Raw genomic sequence first — 6,000 nt, forward strand, 5'->3', positions numbered from 1 at the left:
GATTTGTTGTCTTTTTTTCCCTGTGACATTAGCACAGATTGCACTTTACTGCGGACACTCACTTGGTTTACTCTTGGTGACTTTAATTTCCTCGTATGTGATGTCACCATTATGACTAACAGGATTAGTTCTGTTGGCCAAAGCCAAGTTGTCTCACTTGGTGGGGACTTAGTTCCCTCACACGCCTCTGGGGACAGGAGTTCATTTCTCTGTGCTGTCGGAACCAAACTCTGTGTATTGTCCATTGTTGATGTTTGTGTATCTGTGTTACTGACATTATATGTTAAGCAGTTGTACCAACCTTTGTGCCTGAAACAAATTCCCCCTCGGGGACAATAAAGTTAATCTCATCATCTCTCATCTCATAACAGCAGTAGCTGCTGCTGTATTTCTCTCTCAACTCTCTCCAGTCTCCTCAACTCTCTCTCATTAGGTTCAAAAGCCCACGCGAATCTAACGTTATATCCGTCAATAATTCTGTTAGTTTTCTGCCAGCTAGTTAAATTCAACACACACACACGTTGTTGGTCAGGATCTGTAATGTTAACGTTATTTGTTTTGCGCCATTCAACATTGCTGATAGTGCCGTGGGTTGAAAACAGAAAAGAACGTGAAGTTTCTTCTTTGTCTTAAAAGTTTTCACAACAAAAGAATTTACTTCTCATGCGCGGGGGACGCCCCGGCGACATTAAACAAGCGCACCCAGTTCAGAGAGCAGTTTTATTATTAAAACGGCGAAATGTTAATTCGAACAGATAATTAATTACGATGATCCGATGTAGAAGGCTCAGAGGTCGATGGGGGGTCGGCCCATCACGATGGTCGATGCCATCGTCCATCGTGCCAACCCTAGTAGCAATCACAATAAACAGTAGCCCTATACTTGCCTTAGACACAAGGTTGTAGTCCTCCAAACCGGGCTATTCGTGTTCTTAAATATTGCATAGTTTCCCATTCTGAACCGTCTTTGTCATGCCAGAGCCTGTCTTGGCCTGTCTTTTCCATTGAAAATGGTTGTTGTTCTTACGTTTCCGCAGGGAAACAGCGCCCTCTCTGCTGTGGCTACGGGTGGAAACCCGTAATTACACATCCGGAAGAACAGAAATGACAAAAATGGCTCAGAATTTGAAACGACAATATTTAAAGGATGGCTTTACCGGTTATCAACCCACTTTGTATCATTAATTATCTCTGTAATATAGTTGACCTCTCTCTGTGTGTTTTCCCATTTCCTCCTCTGGCAAAGTGTTCTGTTCTGACGCGTTTTACGTCACTACGTGTCAGAACGGAGCTGCGGAAGTTCTGCTGGAGAGGCAGAATCTGCTCTGAGGGCGTCTGTTATTGTTTATTTCTATTTTTTAAGTATGCAGCACATCCAGCAGAGAATTGCATTGAGAGCCTTAACAAGCCTTAATGACTTGCAGCTGGTGGGGGCGGAGTTTCTGCAGACAGGAGCAGGAGCATTTTCTCAGTGGGGTAAACAGAGAGAGATGGCAAAACACTGCCCATTGAAGATTTTGTACATTTCAAAGTAAAAATTGATCAATCTGGTGCACTTTGAGATCAAAATGAAGAGACTAGATCTATGAAGAAAGCTTAATCAATTTATCAGATTCACTCTTCTTCTTTTTCTTCTTCTTCTGTGTGTGTGTGTACTTCTTAGCAAATACAGCTTCTTCTCACAGTTCCTCTGTTCTCCACCTCCACACAAAATCAATAAAACTATAATCTAAGAGTGACCTGAGGTTAATGAGGTACCAAAGAAGTTAAAGGAATTAACTTTATAAACTGTATGGCAACCATGAATAAAGCTAACCTTCACACATAGCAAGCAACACTGCAACAGGCATATCAGTGGCTATTCTAAACATAGGCTACGATTTAACACATTACCAAAATGGCTGGCCACTTAGCATTATGCTAGTGCGCATTTGCATATCAACAGACTCATTAACAAACAGCTTAGCACTAGTAGCCTAGTTTACACCTCAGCTCAGTAGCCCCACAATGATGATCACAGGTACCCAATACATTAGATGCATGATGTTGCCCCCATTCACTTCATAGTAAACTCTGGTTGACTAATGAAGAAGTTAATTTACAAAATATAACTTAAAATAAAGACTTCGTTTTTCAACCAACTCAATGATCATGGTGTTTAACACCTTACTCACTATAGAAAAGAGACTTATGCCTACACCACACTACAGGATAATTTGCAAGATTATGGCCAAGATTCCCCCCCCCCCCCGATTTTCTCGGGGGTGCTCCCGATTTGAAGCACGTCGGGCAGATAATCTTCCCAAATGATCCTGTAGTGTGTGGGGTTCAAAGATTCACAATCGGGAAGACTGCCTCTTCCCGATTGTGAATCGGGCATATCTAACATGTTAGATATTTACAACCCGACAGGCGATTGCATCTTGAGCAGAGAGCCAGTAGTAGCTGCGTTTCCATTAGTTTTTCGCAAAATAATCTGGTCCGCATCCGCTCGCAGCCCCGCACAGAAACAAAGAACGAGGAAATTGTCATCGAGGTGAAATACCCGTGCGTCTTTGAACGGGACGGAAAACTAAATGCTATACTGCAAAGCATGTAGCCTACAACAAGCGCTTAGGTCTCAGCTTCCCGCATCGGTGAGTGTCCGCACGGAAAAGTGAGTCAAATCAGCAGAAGCGCCCCTCCACAAGACACCTGTGCAGACGGTTTTCGCCTGGCCGTGCACAGTAGGCCTACACCCCGAATGGACGCGGCTGTCCGCGCAAATATTAGTTAAACAAATCCTTTCAGTGCAAATGCATTATAAAAACAAAAAATAAAATTTGTTTAGAAAACGAAATGACACTACTACACCCGGTGCGCACACTGAATAGGCATTTTAAAAGTTAACTCGAGCCCTGCTTCCAAGGTGAATCTTCATCATAATCTTCTAGTGTGTGGGGTTGCGTTTGAACAGACGCGATTGTGTGTGTGTCCCAAGATTGAAATGTAAAAAAATCGGCTCTCTCTGTCCTGTAGTGTGTGGGCTCTCAAGATTTTTATAATCTTCAAGGATTTGAAAATCCTGTAGTGTGGGGTAGGCATAAATCTACATTGGCTTGCTGGTGGTCTCTGTTGTCAGTCTGAGGCTCTCAAGGAGAAATAGAACACTTCCTTATTTCCTGGGTGATCAATTTTCCAGGAGTGTAGATAAGTAACTTCCTCTAGACCTAACCGTATTTTCAAAATAAAGGTTGTATGTTGCATACACCCATCACCAATACCATTATTATTATTATGTGTATGGCTTTAAAGCATGAATGAGAGATGAATAGAGGAGGGCCAGCTATTCTTATTTTTGTAAAAAAAAAAAAAAAAAATCTTCCAGGGTGGGCTGAGACCATCTCAAAAAGGGTCTAAAACCGCCCCTGACGGACAGCAACCTTGTGTTTGGCAAGTACTGTTTTATTGTGATTGCCACATGTATGATAAAGTAGCCGGCTTTGTGAATGGAGCCTGCAGTGAAAATAAAGGGTCCTTCTGTGAGACTATGATTGAGTGAAACGAAGGAGTAGTCGAATTCTGAGACTAGGCCAGTTGGTGGAGGAGGCGGAGAGAGAGGGGGCGGTGTCCTCCCACTCCCGGACCTGCCATGCCGTGCGCCGTGCGTGCGTGCGGGGAGGCGCGGCGCGGAGGGAGAGACGCGGCAGGCAGAGCGGGGCTGGCTTTGGGGCGAGCGAGATGTTGTTTTGTTGTGGCGGTCAGCTGTTGGATGTGCGTTGGCACCGCTGTCCCGGTCTGATGAGCTCTCCCTGCCCAGCAGGACCCAGCAGGGCACCAGGATCAGCTGCTGTACCCAGCGCGGCGACACAATCCAGGAAATGAAGCGGACTTCTTCTGTCTCTTTCGCTACGGGATAAATACATGGCTGCAGCGATCGCACTGTATCCAGCTGGTAAATATAATATTATGCTTATTATGACTTTGTTTGCATTGTGTTATTATGGGACTGTCAGCCCCGAGCGGTGTGAAGTTGAGGAGTGGATCGGGGATCCCACAGTGTGTTTGTGACAGACAGTAACAGTGTCTTGTCTTGAGCTGCCTTTAGGTGATGAAAATGTGAATTCCCTGGGCGAATTTTTTCTTATTTTTGAGATTTTTGGGACCCGCCGCGGTCCGACGCAGTCTGCCTGAAGAAGCGCGCCGGCGCTAGTAGGCTACATACAGGCAGGCATCCAGCAACATAGCAGCCTCATCATCTGCCTACAGACAGTCAACCCAGTTCCCGCTGTCTGTTAAGAAACCAGTTGAAGTGAGCGGTTAATGCGGACTCCCAACACATTACGCACGAATTTTGCGTTCACACTAGTAACGTAATGCGAGCCGCGTCACATTTGCAACGGGCTACAGATTTTTATGGGATGACATCATGCTTGATTCACTGTCATATGATAGGTATAGTCTAAATTGGCCCAAATAGGCTTATTTTGGCTGCTACACAACATACGGTGCAGCACTGCTTCAAGTTGAGTTCTTTAGCTAGATCAGTTATTTCAGACAGTGGAAGGGCCAAGGAAGCTGCTTTTCAGCTGGCACACATACACTGTTTTATTCACAGCATGGTAATGAGAATATGGTTGTACAATGGTGAGATAGCCATTCATTTGCATACAGACACAACGGGGTAGGTGTTTCAGGTCAAATGGCTGCTGTCCTGATGCAAAATAGTGGTGTCATTTTGTGACACATTTTATAATATTTATTTTTTTCCAGTCTGATTTCATGATGTGCCATGCATCTCATTAGAAACATTTCCTTCTTCCTGATGGACAACAAGTCGTGTAAAAAATAACTTCTTGTGTGTTGAACAGAAGACCTTTCCACATTTTCCTTTCTCTAATTACAATTTAATATTAGCACTTTTTGCTTGCAACATTTGGTGATGAGAAGTTTGTCGGGTGATTTCAAGTTCATTTTACAGACACACACACACCACAAAGTTGTTCAAACGGAGTTCTTCCGCTCTCTCTCTCTCTCTCTCTCTCTCTCTCTCTCTGTCTGTCTGTCTGGCAAATCATTCCATCTATCTATCTAAGTACCCCTTACAAGATAGAAAATATACCGGGGGGACCCCCTCATTCTGATTTGTGATTTTGGGCTAAGCTTAATTGTTTCCACGGTAACGTGCTTGACTTTTTAATTGATAGGTTTGTTAGATTAGAATGTAATCCATGAACCATTTTAGATTTAAAGCATACAATATTTTCATTGAACTATGAAGCTTTTGCAAAAAAAAAAAATTCCCTGAAAACTTTTCGCCGGGGACCCCCTGGCAAAGTGCCACGGACGCCTGGGGGTCCCCAGAGAACCACTGCTCTAAGTTGTAAGTTGTCTGTTAGCTATATAGTTGTATCCTGTTTGAAATGCAGAATTGTCTTCCTGGGATGTTGCTGGGTATCTGACACAGCGTGATTACGTAGCCGTCTGTCTACTGAGAAATACTCAGTTTAGCATATCAGTGGAGTGCACCATGTTTAAAGCAACAGGATCCGTTCTGTAATGTACAGTGGAGTGAAGTGGCAGACCGTGGTGCTGCTGAAGGGGGCTGAGTGGGGAAACCCCAATAAGCAATTATTTCTTAATGAATCAGCACAAAGTGGCAGTTCTTACTAAAGACCACTTGTGGCGCTGGCTGCAGAAAGAGGCGCTAGCTCAGCATGGGGAGACCAAAGAGAGAGACTGCTCCATCTCCTTTCTGAAATCGTTTGACGTTGTATATCAAGCAGAGCCATGTATATAGAGACAGTCCGCATGTCTGGGAACGCCCATACAGGCTCTAGGAACGCCCACAATAGACGCTGGGTTAGCCTGGGGGCGGGGTCAGGGTGGGGTAAATTCCCCCGTTCTATCCATTCAGCAAAGTTAGAATTTAGCTGATAGCCCAGCCAAGGCAGACACGATCGGGGATTTAACCACCGCAGTAAACGCACATCTGAGCAGACGTCTTGTGTTCTGCTCTAG

General features: G+C 44.4%; 1 long non-coding RNA gene across 1 annotated transcript in view; it reads left to right on the top strand.

Annotated features, from left to right (window-relative positions):
* Positions 1-3,713: 3,713 nt before the first annotated feature.
* LOC310799986 overlaps positions 3,714-6,000 on the top strand; it is a 53,407-nt gene continuing 51,120 nt past the window's right edge. Inside the window, exon 1 of the long non-coding RNA XR_014553848.1 lies at positions 3,714-3,934. This is a non-coding gene — a long non-coding RNA (uncharacterized lncRNA). The remainder of the gene's footprint in view (positions 3,935-6,000) is intronic.

This window comes from Poromitra crassiceps (assembly GCF_964638095.1).
Source record: "Poromitra crassiceps genome assembly, chromosome: 29".
Lineage (NCBI taxonomy): Eukaryota > Metazoa > Chordata > Actinopteri > Beryciformes > Melamphaidae > Poromitra > Poromitra crassiceps.